Source organism: Cherax quadricarinatus, chromosome 40 (assembly GCF_038502225.1).
Source record: "Cherax quadricarinatus isolate ZL_2023a chromosome 40, ASM3850222v1, whole genome shotgun sequence".
Classification (NCBI taxonomy): domain Eukaryota; kingdom Metazoa; phylum Arthropoda; class Malacostraca; order Decapoda; family Parastacidae; genus Cherax; species Cherax quadricarinatus.
In genome coordinates this window covers 174,200-188,601 of record NC_091331.1, presented here as the reverse complement: position 1 = coordinate 188,601, position 14,402 = coordinate 174,200, and the positions used below count along the sequence as shown (strand labels likewise).

At 40.6% G+C, this 14,402-nt stretch overlaps 1 long non-coding RNA gene across 1 annotated transcript; it reads left to right on the top strand.

The window, feature by feature from the left end:
• Window positions 1-1,198: 1,198 nt before the first annotated feature.
• Window positions 1,199-9,260, top strand: LOC128705229 (uncharacterized). Its single transcript, XR_011392946.1, has 4 exons — window positions 1,199-1,479; window positions 1,615-1,790; window positions 2,844-2,984; window positions 8,922-9,260. It is a non-coding gene; the product is annotated as an uncharacterized lncRNA (long non-coding RNA).
• The last annotated feature ends 5,142 nt before the right edge of the window (window positions 9,261-14,402 follow it).

The following is a 14,402-nucleotide window of genomic DNA, read 5'->3' as shown; positions in this document are numbered from 1 at the left end:
GAAGATGTCCCTTCTAAACAGGTGGTGTCGCTCAAAAGGTGTGGTAGACAATTATGAGGGTGTACTTTCCCTAATTTGGCTAGAGGATCTTTTGAGAAATGTTCCTCCTAACCTTAAGGTATATCATGAGGAGAAGGATCTTGATGATTTTAATTATGCTTTACAGCTGGGTGATAGATTTTTAGCTAACCAAAAACTTGGTAGTACTTACCACTCCTAACCTACTAAGTAGGGTTAAGAAATTTCTGAAGTTTAAGCCACATTTTCCAGCCTAATAACCACCATAGTTTTAATAAGCCTAATTCTCCAGTACATGCCCAGAAAAGTTTTAAGTCAGCCATCACACGTCCAAGACTACAGGGAACAAGTAGGACGAGCCCAGTTCCCCAGGGTCAAGGGCCCCACCCATTGTGGGCTGGGGGCTTTTTAACCTTATTACTGTACATGTTGCAATAAACAGAAACACCTGCAGCCATATTGCAGAAAGATGCTTAGGGACCAGGCTGCAACAGATGCTTAACGATTTGGTTAAAATCAAGGATTACCCTGGTTATTTAAGTGTATGTAGCTGTCTGGGGGATAATGATTCTCATGAAAGATGCTGTTTTTTGGCATCAATGCTTTAAATTATAGATGCAGTTCTGAGCCCATTGCAGGAGCAGAAGATAAGAGATAAGATAAGATTTCGTTCGGATTTTTAACCCCAGAGGGTTAGCCACCCAGGATAACCCAAGGAAGTCAGTGCGTCATCGAGGACTGTCTAACTTATTTCCATTGGGGTCCTTAATCTTGTCCCCCAGGATGTGACCCACACCAGTTGACTAACACCCAGGTACCTATTTGCTGCTAGGTGAACAGGACAACAGGTGTAAGGAAACGTGTCGAAATGTTTCCACCCGCCGGGAATCGAACCCAGGCCCTCCGTGTGTGAAGCGGGAGCTTTAGTCACCAGGCCACCGAGCCACCCAAATGGGGAACATAGACAACAGGTGGAAAGAAACACGTCCAATGTTTCTACTCTGGCTGGGAATCGAACCCAGGCCCTCCGTGTGTGAAGCGGGAGCTTTAGTCACCAGGCCACCGAGCCACCCAAATGGGGAACATAGACAACAGGTGGAAAGAAACACGTCCAATGTTTCTACTCTGGCTGGGAATCGAACCCAGGCCCTCGCCGTGTGAAGCAAGAGTGTTAACCACAAGGCCACCAGAGTTCTCCTCTGTTGACCTTACTTTGGAGAAATTTTATCCAAAGCTAGACAGTTTATTTTACAAGGAATTTTGGACAGAGCCTCGTAAATCTAGTGAAAAGTCCATGCTCATCCCTTTCTTTTCTGTGTTAGCAGCAGACGTTTATGTTAAGGGGCAAGATGGAGCATCTGTCCTTAGGTCATTGAAGAGTTCAACAAGGACTCTTATGACACCCACATTATATAGAACCTAAAAGGCTTCTTCAGAGGTTCTGTACCTGGATTTCCTAGGGTTAGTACCAGTTGGACCAGAGGTTCTTGTGTTTTCCAAAGACCATTTTGGTCATAACTGGTATGAAGGGAGTTTAGACTTGTGGCCAACCGCTTCTTGTGTGTGCGGTCTCTTAACCTTTTTTTTTCTTCCCAGGAACATTGTAGGGGTAGAGATCATCATAGATCATTGATTGACCTGTGAACTGGAAAACAAAGCCTTCCTGAAAACCAACGATGATGAAAAAAAAAAAAATGGCTGAAGCAGTCTTCACCTGATCGCATGAAAGCCGCTTGCCCCAACAATAGTCAACTAGAGGAAAGAACTGTATGGTATGCATGTTTTTGTATATTCTAATCTCTCTTAACCCTTAAATGGTCCAAACGTATATATACGTTTTTTCAACATCTGAAAGTATGTAAAAAAAATGTAGATCTTCTTTTTTGTTTTACATTTGAAAATGTGTAAAAAGCTTTTATCTACTTTTTTTTTGTTATATTTGAAAAATTGTAAAAAAAAAGTAGATCTACTTTTGTAGCACTACGAATTTGAACGTCGATCTGTTTGGACCGTTTAAGGGTTAAGCCATACAAATGTGTCCCATTGAAGCATCTAACTTCCGGAATAATGGACCTTACTGCTTAACTATTTTGTTAAAACCAACGATTACACTGGGTATTAAAGTGTATGTAGGTGTCTGGGAGATGATGGTTCTCTTGAAACATGCTGTGTTTTGGCATCATTGCATTAAATTGTAGATGTAGCTCTGAGCCCATTGCAATAACACAAACTTCTCTTATGCTGACCTTACCATGGAGGATTTTATCTAAGGCTAGACAGTTTATTTTACAAGGAATTCTGGCCAGGGCCTTGTAAATCATATGAAATGTCCATGATCATGCCTTCTTTTTCCAGGGTCACAGCAGACGTTTCTGTTTCCATGCCTTTTGGTTTGTAAAGTAGGTCTCTTTAAAGTTACCGAGTATGTAGTATTGTAGATTTCTGTCTTTATAATATTTATCAATGAGGCTCTCGTACGATTTTAAAGCTTACCTGGTTGTTATAACTGAAGTTAGTTTGTAATACATGGGATGAACCTGCGTCCCATTTGAATATCTCTTGGAGAGATTTAGGACATTTCAAGTAAATGTAAATGACTAGAAAGTCATCTGTTGGCCATTTTAGTATAACTTTGTTGGGTCATGATGTAGGTAGTGGCAAGAAATTTTGCCAAAGTTTTTGTTATTGAAAATTATCCATTTGCTCTTGATAAAAAGTTGCTACAAAGATTGTGGATTTGAAGAGGCTTTTAAGTATGTTAAATACCTCTTATAGAAATAATTCGTTTCTTAGATTTTTGAAAGGCATTTGTTTCTGTCTTACAGTTGATGAATGTGATTGTGAAGTAAGGGAAGCCATAGCCAAGAAGAGGTAGCCAGAAGCAGTGAGTCAAAATCACAGGGAGTGAGTGCAAACCTGAGGCAGCAAGTGAAAACTAGAATAGGAAGCCTGTGGAAAACTAACTGGTATGTATTATTGTTTAATTGTCAAAGTGAGACAGATTGATGTCTTAAAAATATTTATGAAAGGTTACCTGACTGTTATAATTGTAGTTGTTCATACATGGGATGAAAATGTGTCCTTTGTTCAATATGTGTTGGATAGGTTTAGGACATTTAAAGTAAATGCAAATGACTTCAAGTCATATGTTGGCCATTTGAATACCACTTTGTTGGATCTGGAAGGTAGTGGGAAAGTGCCATGTAAATTTGCCAAAGTGTTTGTTATTAAAAAATAAACACTCTGCCTGTGTGTGTCCCTCCCTCCCTCAGCCTGTGAGTGTCCCACCCCCCTCTCTGCCTGTGGGTGTGTCCCTCAACCCCCCCTCTGCCTGTGTGTGTCTCTCCCCCTCATCTGCCTGTGGGTGTCCTTCCTCTCTCTGCCTGTGTGTGCCTCTCTCCTCCCCTCTCTGCCTATGTATGTGTCCCTCCCTTCCTCCACCTCTGACTGTGTGTGTCCCTCCCTCACCCCCTCTCGGCCTGTGTGTCTCCCACCCTCCCTCCCCCTCTGCCTGTATGTGTCCCTCCCTACCCCTTCTGCCAGTATGTGTCCCTCCTCCCTCTCTGCCTATATGTGTCCCTCCCCCCCTCTGCCTGTGTATGTGCCCCACCTCTCCCCCTATCTGCCTGTGTGTGTGTGCTTCCCTCTCCCCTCTCTGCCTGTGTGTGTGTGTGTGTGTGTCCCTGTCATGTGGGTTTTCGATACGTGGATAGGGTAAGACACGAACTAAGCCAGGAAGCTTTCCAGCTACCTCAAGTGTCCAAGGGTGCTCTGACTACCTTGAGTGCTGAGCCTATCCCTGCAATGTCTGCTAGTTCAAGTAGTAGTTTCTCCACAGGGGACGCCTTGTCGGAAAACAATTACTTGCAACTAGTAATGCCATCTCTTGTTGATGTCACATGCTGTCTGCAGAAAGACGTTTCTGTCGCAGCTAGTGCCCTCACTAGAGTGTCTGCTAGTTCACGATGTACCAGGTGTTGCACACCCTGGTATGGATCGTTCAGTAAAACAAGCCAGATTGAAATACTTTTGGCCTCTTATGGCAACTGATATTTCTGAGTATGTTAAGAAATGTAGCGTCTGCATGCAATATAAAGGTAATGCTAATGGCCCTAATCCAATCCAAGTGTATCCAACTACTAGCGAACCGTGGGGAAGAGTTGCGCTAGATTTGTTAACTAATTTCCAATGTTCCCTCCAGGGCAACAAACATCTATGTGTTATGGTAGACCATTTCACCAGATATTGTGAGTTAGTTCCTATTGCAGATAAGACTGCCGAGACAGTAGCTAAAGCATTTAACCCTTTGAGGGTTTTCGTCGTACTAGTACGTCTTACGAGTAGGCTTTTTTGACGTACTAGTGCTCATAAATTCTAGCGGCCTCAAATCTATTGGGAGAAAGCTGGTAGGCCTTCATATGAAAGAATGGGTCTATGTGGTCAGTGTGCACAGTCTAAAAAAAATCCTGCAGCACACAGTGCATAATGAGAAAAAAAAAACTTTGACCATTTTTTTTTAATAAATCAGCGACTTTGCAGTGTATTTTCGTATGGTATTTATTGTTGTATTCTAGTTTTCTTGGTCTCATTTTATAGAATGGAAGACATATTACAGAAATTGAGATGATTTTGACTGGTTTTACAAAGAAAGGTGCCTTGAAATTGAGCTCAAAGTAGCAGAAATGTTCGATTTTTACCAAACTTCAAAAGTAAACAAATCGTGCCAAGCGTGCAATACACGTCAACTGGTGAGTCTAATATTCTTTCACAAGTGCACCAATAATATTTATACCATTTTTTACACTAATGCAGTAGTCTGCATAACAGTAAATCTTATATTTTTTGTGAAAATAAAAATTCAAAGTGGAAAGCAAAAGAATATAAGAGGGGCCTTGAGACATGACTAATGACTAGAGGAAATGTCATTTTAGTGCCAGGAATGTCTTTCTTGTTTATTCTGGACCCTATTCGGAAATTGGCATCTTTTGAAATTTGTGTGAAATTGGCAAAATTGCTAAATTCTGACCACTGTACTGGATAGTTGAATTTCATAAATGAGTGGTTTCTTGCACCCATTTGATAGAAAAAATGGAGTTCTAGCGAAATATTCATGTTTTTTGTCGACTAGTACAGTGAAATTGGCTGAAAATGGGGCTCAAAGTGGGCAAAATCGCCGATGCGTAAACATCGCCGAGACCGCTAACTTTGCGAAAGCATAATTCCGTAAGTTTTCTATCAAATTTCAAACTTTTGGTGTCTTTATGATCGGGAAAAGATTCTCTATCTTTTCATAAGAGAAAATAATTTTTTTTTTTTTAAATTTGGCCGACCCTGAGAACGAGTTTCGGAGAGGGCCTGTCGACCCTCAAAGGGTTAAAGAACGCATTATCTGCAGGCATACCACCCCTAAGTCCCTAGTAACAGATAATGGAGGTGAATTCTTACATGTAATGAGATTCTTGAAAATTTGTGTACCTTGTACAAGATCTCTAAATCCACCATTGTTCCTCATCATCCTGCCAGCAATGGGTTAGCGGAACATACCAATAAGAAAGTACTTGATGTCTTGAGAGCCACTATCAATCCCAACAGTGAAACTTGGGATGAAGTTATACCTGATGTGCAGTGTGCTATAAATTCTGCTTATAATGTTTCCATAGGTGACACTCCACATTATGCATTGTACAGTGTAGATAAACGTTTGCCTTATGAGTTGTTATATTCTAATCCGAAACCAAATTACAACCCTGATGATTTCATAGCAACTCGTACCAGCTTAGCTCAAAGTGTTTTTAGAAGAATCCGTGAAACACTTCATAAATCAACAGCATATCATAAAAGTCTTTGAAAGGGTCCTAAGAAGCAAGATCACCACCCATCTAGAAACCCATCAATTACATAACCCAGGGCAACATGGGTTTAGAACAGGTCGCTTCTGTCTGTCTCAACTATTGGATAACTACGACAAGGTCCTAGATGCACTAGAAGACAAAAAGAATGCAGATGTAATATATACAGACTGCAAAAGCCTTCGACAAGTGTGACCATGGCGTAATAGCTCACAAAATACGTGCTAAAGGAATAACAGGAAAAGTCGGTCGATGGATCTATAATTTCCTCACTAACAGAACACAGAGAGTAGTAGTCAACAGAGTAAAGTCCGAGGCAGCTACGGTGAAAAGCTCTGTTCTACAAGGCACAGTACTTGCTCCCATCTTGTTCCTCATCCTCATATCTGACATAGACAAGGATGTCAGCCACAACACCGTGTCTTCCTTTGTAGATGACACCCGAATCTGCATGACAGTGTCTTCCATTGCAGACACTGCAAGGCTTCAGGCGGACATCAACCAAATCTTTCATTGGGCTTCAGAAAACAATATGAAGTTTAACGATGAGAAATTTCAATTACTCAGATATGGCAAACACGAGGAAATTAAATCTTCATCAGAGTACAAAACAAATTCTGGCCACAAAATAGAGCAAAACACCAACGTCAAAGACCTGGGAGTGATCATGTCGGAGGATCTCACCTTCAAGGACCATAACATTGTATCAATCGCATCTGCTAGAAAAATGACAGGATGGATAATGAGAACCTTCAAAACTAGGGATGCCAAGCCCATGATGACACTCTTCAGGTCACTTATTCTATCTAGGCTGGAATATTGCTGCACACTAACAGCACCTTTCAAGGCAGGTGAAATTGCTGACCTAGAAAATGTACAGAGAACCTTCATGGCGCGCATAACGGAGATAAAACACCTCAATTACTGGGAGCGCTTGAGGTTCCTGAACCTGTATTCCCTGGAACGCAGGCGGGAGAGATACATGATTATATACACCTGGAAAATCCTAGAGGGACTAGTACCGAACTTGCACACGAAAATCACTCACTACGAAAGCAAAAGACTTGGCAGACGATGCAACATCCCCCCAATGAAAAGCAGGGGTGTCACTAGCACATTGAGAGACCATACAATAAGTGTCAGGGGCCCGAGACTGTTCAACTGCCTCCCAGCATACATAAGGGGGATTACAAACAGACCCCTGGCAGTCTGAATCAAGCTGGCACTGGACAAGCACCTAAAGTCGGTTCCTGACCAGCCGGGCTGTGGCTCGTACGATGGTTTGCGTGCAGCCAACAGTAACAGCCTGGTTGATCAGGCTCTGATCCACCAGGAGGCCTGGTCACAGACCGGGCCGCAGGGGCGTTGACTCCCGGAACTCTGTCCAGGTAAACTCCAGTGGGGGGGGGGGTGTTGCCAGGGATGGGATTTAGTGATTATTCCTACTGCAGCTTTTTGTTGGTTATTATTGGCTTTAGGTGTGTTGCTGTAGTTGAACCCCAAGCACAGATAGCATAGGTGAGGTATGGATATATAAGTGAATGGATATATAAGTGTGGTAGTGTGGTTGGCTCACATATGAAAATCAAGGATCAAACCCTGGGTAAGGCAGGATGTAAGATAAAATTTGTTGGGATATTTAACACTGGGAAGGATTAGCCACCCAGGATAACCCAAGTGGCCTGTCTATCTTTTTTCCATTGGGGTCCTTCAGTCTTGTCCCCCAGGATGCGACCCACACCAGTCCATTAACATCCAGGTGTCCACTTGCTTGCTAGGTGACTGGGGACAGCAGGTGTAGGGAAACATGCCCAGTGTTTCCACCCTTGCTGGGGATTGAACCACAAACACTCAGTGTGTGAAGCGAGAGCGTTGCCTGCCAGGCCACAGGACGCTATCCACAGTACAGTAGGACCCCCGTATCCACTAGAGATATGTTCTGAGCATGTGCCATGGATGCTGAAAACACGGATTCAAATTCCAATATTTATTTCCTTGTAAAGCTTACAAAGTGTGGTTTACATGTTATAAAATCTTAATTACAAAGAGGACCACTATTGTGCCTAGGCACTTCAGGCAAACTAATACTAATTCTTACTCTATATTGATATAGGTTATAATTGAGCAGTACATTTGAACATATTAGATATGTAATTAGATACATATCCACTTAGGTACATACATAATTAGGTTTAAAATAATTAGGTAGTACAAATCATATAATAATATTAATAATAGTAATATTAGTATCAGACCCTATATAGGTCATTTTTCATTAACATGCATACCTATTATAAAGTTTAATTGATAAATTGCACACAGTAAGTGGAGAATTATCACTTTTTCACTGATGGGAAGCAATTCATGGCTTCTCTTAGGCTTTGAAGAACTTCCACCATCTCTACTTTTGCACTTTGAGGCCATTATTAAGCAAAATTAAGGTTTATTTTCAGGCCATGGTAAACCGCAGATGCCGGACCCTCTGATACAGGGGTCTTGCTGTATATTCTTTTCCAGATAGAAAACTATGCCAACAATAATGAAAAAAGATGTAGGTGCAGATGAAGATTTTACTTTGAAAACATTTCACTCTCCATATCATTTTCAAGTTAATGATATAATAAAGCTCATGTACATAGAGCAGAATGTTGCCACGATGAAAGCTCAATCTGTACATTAACAGACAAAAATATATAATGATAACAGTCTAGCTCAGTAGAATTGCCATATAAGTCAGAGTGAGTAGAGGCAAGTGGTTTTTATGACCTCACATGCTATGAAGGGATTCAATAACACTAGTTAACCAGACTCGAGTTCTGGAGATAGTAAGTACAGTGCCTGCACTCTAAAAGTGGTGTTAGGATGTTACCATCTGAACTGTGATGTCAGCACACTTCTGATAAGACAGCAATAGAATGAATGACGGTGAATGTGTTTCCTTTCATTTTTGGGTCACCTTTCCTTGGTGGGAAAAGCCAGTGCTAAATATAGTTTCATAGAAAATTTTTGATACTTAAATGTTTTGAAAATTATTACAGCTTTGAATTTTGACAGATTAAACATGTCATGGCTATTTGGTATGAATCAGCGACCAGAAGACTTTTCACAATTTGTGCCACCAGCTAGTACTGTTGGTGGAGGAGGGCTTGATGGATCAGGTGACTCGGGAGATGGCAAGAGAAAAAGCAGTGCAATGGAAGCTTATCATTTTGATTCTGCTGCTCTAGAGTGAGCTGATAAAGCTGCCAAGGATCTAGAATCTTCAAGTATGTTTTCATTACTGTACCTTGTTTAAATAATCTGGTTTTAGCCACTTTTCTCAAATATGGCCTCTCCTCACTTAACGACGGAGTTCTGTTCCTAAGACCATGTCGGTAAACAAATTCATCACTAAGTGAGGAACATACTATAATGGTAGTGGGTTTGTGTCAACCATCTTTGATATTATTTTAATGTCACCTCTGCAACATTTATAACATTTCTGGCATATTTTTAAATGTTAACTGTATATTGTAATAAGCAAAATAGAGGAAATCAGCTCTAATATACATTATTTAGGTATGCATACTGTTCAGAGAATCCGTCGTCAATCCAAGTCATCGGTAAATGAGTACGTACGTCACTAAGTGAAGAGAGACTGTATATGCAGTAGTTAAAAATATCTATTATTTCATGTCTTACATCTATGCAGGTTATGGTTCTACCCCATAGTTTGTGATGTTTTTTTAAAATCTCTATACAAATTGACTGCTATGTTCACTTAGTGTATAATCTTCCAGAATGAAAAGTAATGGCAGGGCTGAAATATATCCAAGTATTTTTAACATAGTCTTATATCTCTAATACTGTAAAAGTAACTGGCTAACCTATTGACCAGTTAAAATAACAGACAGATATACACCAATATTTTATAATTGTTTACGAATTTGGTTGCATATACTTGCTTCCATTGAAGCTGTGGGCATTATGCCATATATCACATAAAAATAGTACAGGTCCTCCATCACAAATCTGGCATCATTGGGACCTGTAGTGTGCCGGATTACTAAGTTTGCCGAATTACAGAGTGGTTAGGTTAGAATACACTTAATAAAATTAACCAACTTGACTTGCACAGTTCATTAAACATTGGCAAAAATCAAACTTTTCTGCTACTTTGAGCTTAATTTCAAGGTACTTTTCGTCATAAAAGCAATCAAAATCATGTCTGCTTCTGTAATATATCTTCCATTCTATCAAATGAGTCCAAAAAAATGAGAATACAACCATAAAAACCATATGAAAATATACTGCAAAGAGGAGGCTAATGGCTGAGAAGTTAACTCCCTTATTTATCGTCCATCTTTTTTTATTTTTGTTGTACGTTAAGAAGCATCTTTCCATTATACATTGCCCAAGTTTCAATGAGATTTTTTATTTTTATTATCACACTGGCCGATTCCCACCAAGGCAGGGTGGCCCGAAAAAGAAAAACTTTCACCATCATTCACTCCATCACTGTCTTGCCAGAAGGGTGCTTTACACTACAGTTTTTAAACTGCAACATTAACACCCCTCCTTCAGAGTGCAGGCACTGTACTTCCCATCTCCAGGACTCAAGTCCGGCCTGCCGGTTTCCCTGAATCCCTTCATAAATGTTACTTTGCTCACACTCCAACAGCACGTCAAGTATTAAAAACCATTTGTCTCCATTCACTCCTATCAAACACGCTCATGCATGCCTGCTGGAAGTCCAAGCCCCTCGCACACAAAACCTCCTTTACCCCCTCCCTCCAACCTTTCCTAGGCCGACCCCTACCCCGCCTTCCTTCCACTACAGACTGATACACTCTTGAAGTCATTCTGTTTCGCTCCATTCTCTCTACATGTCCGAACCACCTCAACAACCCTTCCTCAGCCCTCTGGACAACAGTTTTCGTAATCCCGCACCTCCTCCTAACTTCCAAACTACGAATTCTCTGCATTATATTCACACCACACATTGCCCTCAGACATGACATCTCCACTGCCTCCAGCCTTCTCCTCGCTGCAACATTCATCACCCACGCTTCACACCCATATAAGAGCGTTGGTAAAACTATACTCTCATACATTCCCCTCTTTGCCTCCAAGGACAAAGTTCTTTGTCTCCACAGACTCCTAAGTGCACCACTCACTCTTTTTCCCTCATCAATTCTATGATTCACCTCATCTTTCATAGACCCATCCGCTGACACGTCCACTCCCAAATATCTGAATACGTTCACCTCCTCCATACTCTCTCCCTCCAATCTGATATCCAATCTCTCATCACCTAATCTTTTTGTTATCCTCATAACCTTACTCTTTCCTGTATTCACCTTTAATTTTCTTCTTTTGCACACCCTACCAAATTCATCCACCAATCTCTGCAACTTCTCTTCAGAATCTCCCAAGAGCACAGTGTCATCAGCAAAGAGCAGCTGTGACAACTCCCACTTTGTGTGTGATTCTTTATCTTTTAACTCCACGCCTCTTGCCAAGACCCTCGCATTTACTTCTCTTACAACCCCATCTATAAATATATTAAACAACCACGGTGACATCACACATCCTTGTCTAAGGCCTACTTTTACTGGGAAAAAATTTCCCTCTTTCCTACATACTCTAACTTGAGCCTCACTATCCTCGTAAAAACTCTTCACTGCTTTCAGTAACCTACCTCCTACACCATACACTTGCAACATCTGCCACATTGCCCCCCTATCCACCCTGTCATACGCCTTTTCCAAATCCATAAATGCCACAACGACCTCTTTAGCCTTATCTAAATACTGTTCACTTATATGTTTCACTGTAAACACCTGGTCCACACACCCCCTACCTTTCCTAAAGCCTCCTTGTTCATCTGCTATCCTATTCTCCGTCTTACTCTTAATTCTTTCAATTATAACTCTACCATACACTTTACCAGGTATACTCAACAGACTTATCCCCCTATAATTTTTGCACTCTCTTTTATCCCCTTTGCCTTTATACAAAGGAACTATGCATGCTCTCTGCCAATCCCTAGGTACCTTACCCTCTTCCATACATTTATTTAATAATTGCACCAACCACTCCAAAACTATATCCCCACCTGCTTTTAACATTTCTATCTTTATCCCATCAATCCTGGCTGCCTTACCCCCCTTTCATTCTACCTACTGCCTCACGAACTTTCCCGACACTCACAACTGGCTCTTCCTCACTCCTACAAGATGTTATTCCTCCTTGCCCTATACACGAAATCACAGCTTCCCTATCTTCATCAACATTTAACAATTCCTCAAAATATTCCCTCCATCTTCCCAATACCTCTAACTCTCCATTTAATAACTCTCCTCTCCTATTTTTAACTGACAAATCCATTTGTTCTCTAGGCTTTCTTAACTTGTTAATCTCACTCCAAAACTTTTTCTTATTTTCAACAAAATTTGTTGATAACATCTCACCCACTCTCTCATTTGCTCTCTTTTTACATTGCTTCACCACTCTCTTAACCTCTCTCTTTTTCTCCATATACTCTTCCCTCCTTGCATCACTTCTACTTTGTAAAAACTTCTCATATGCTAACTTTTTCTCCCTTACTACTCTCTTTACATCATCATTCCACCAATCGCTCCTCTTCCCTCCTGCACCCACTTTCCTGTAACCACAAACTTCTGCTGAACACTCTAACACTACATTTTTAAACCTACCCCATACCTCTTCGACCCCATTGCCTATGCTCTCATTAACCCATCTATCCTCCAATAGCTGTTTATATCTTACCCTAACTGCCTCCTCTTTTAGTTTATAAACCTTCACCTCTCTCTTCCCTGATGCTTCTATTCTCCTTGTATCCCATCTACCTTTTACTCTCAGTGTAGCTACAACTAGAAAGTGATCCGATATATCTGTGGCCCCTCTATAAACATGTACATCCTGAAGTCTACTCAACAGTCTTTTATTTACCAATACATAATCCAACAAACTACTGTCATTTCGCCCTACATCATATCTTGTATACTTATTTATCCTCTTTTTCTTAAAATATGTATTACCTATAACTAAACCCCTTTCTATACAAAGTTCAATCAAAGGGCTCCCATTATATTTACCAAAAATCATATATGGCAAGCCCAAGCCAGGTACTGGAAATAAGTCACTTTGACTTTTCTGGGTTATCCTAGGTTCTCTATACATACACTGCTATGTATGATAATCTATGTAACTATATTTGTGTATACCTGAATAAACTTATTTACTTCTAGTCTGTCAACTGAGTACAAGAAACCGCCCATTCACTTATTTCAACTACCCAATAAAGTGGTCAGAAATTGGCAATTTGGCTGATTTTACACAAATTTCAACAGATGCCAATTTCAAAATAGGATCCAGAATAAACAATGCAGACATTCCTGGCACTAAAATAATATTTCCTCTGTTCATTAGTCATGGCTACAGGATCCTCTTATATTACTCTTGCTTCTCATTTGAAAGTTTTATTCACAAAAAAAAATAGAAGATTTACTGTTATGCAGACTGCTGCATTATTGTAATAATTGTATAAATAATGTCAAGCCATTCTTGAGTCCGTACTGGAATTTGGACTGGCAGGCGGACAGGTATTAGACAGTGACGTCATTTGTTTACTCTTGAGCTTCGCTAAAGAATAGAACATTTTCGCTACTGTGAGCGCAATTTCAAGGTACTTTTCGTCATGAAAACAATCAAAATCATATCTATTTCTGTAATATATCTTTCATTCTATAAAATGAGACCGAAAAAATGAGAATATAACCATAACAACCATACAAAAATATACCGCTAAGTGGCCGCTAATGGCTGAGAAGTGAACTCCGCTATTTATGGTTTGATTTCTTTCATTTTTGGTGTACGTGAAGAAGTATCTTTCCATCATACATTGCCCAAATTTGAATAAGATAACCCAACAAACAACTGAGAAAATAATATAATATAATGGGAGTTGACGTGTCGGCGGATGGATTTATGAAGGATGAGGTTAATCATAGAATTGATGAGGGAAAAAAGGTGAGTGGTGCGTTGAGGTATATGTGGAGTCAAAAAACGTTATCTATGGAGGCAAAGAAGGGAATGTATGAAAGTATAGTAGTACCAACACTCTTATATGGGTGTGAAGCTTGGGTGGTAAATGCAGCAGCGAGGAGACGGTTGGAGGCAGCGGAGATGTCCTGTTTAAGGGCAATGTGTGGTGTAAATATTATGCAGAAAATTCGGAGTGTGGAAATTAGGAGAAGGTGTGGAGTTAATAAAAGTATTAGTCAGAGGGCAGAAGAGGGGTTGTTGAGGTGGTTTGGTCATTTAGAGAGAATGGATCACAGTAGAATGACATGGAAAGCATATAAATCTATAGGGGAAGGAAGGCGGGGTAGGGGTCGTCCTCGAAAGGGTTGGAGAGAGGGGGTAAAGGAGGTTTTGTGGGTAAGGGGCTTGGACTTCCAGCAAGCGTGCGTGAGCGTGTTAGATAGGAGTGAATGGAGACGAATGGTACTTGGGACCTGACGATCTGTT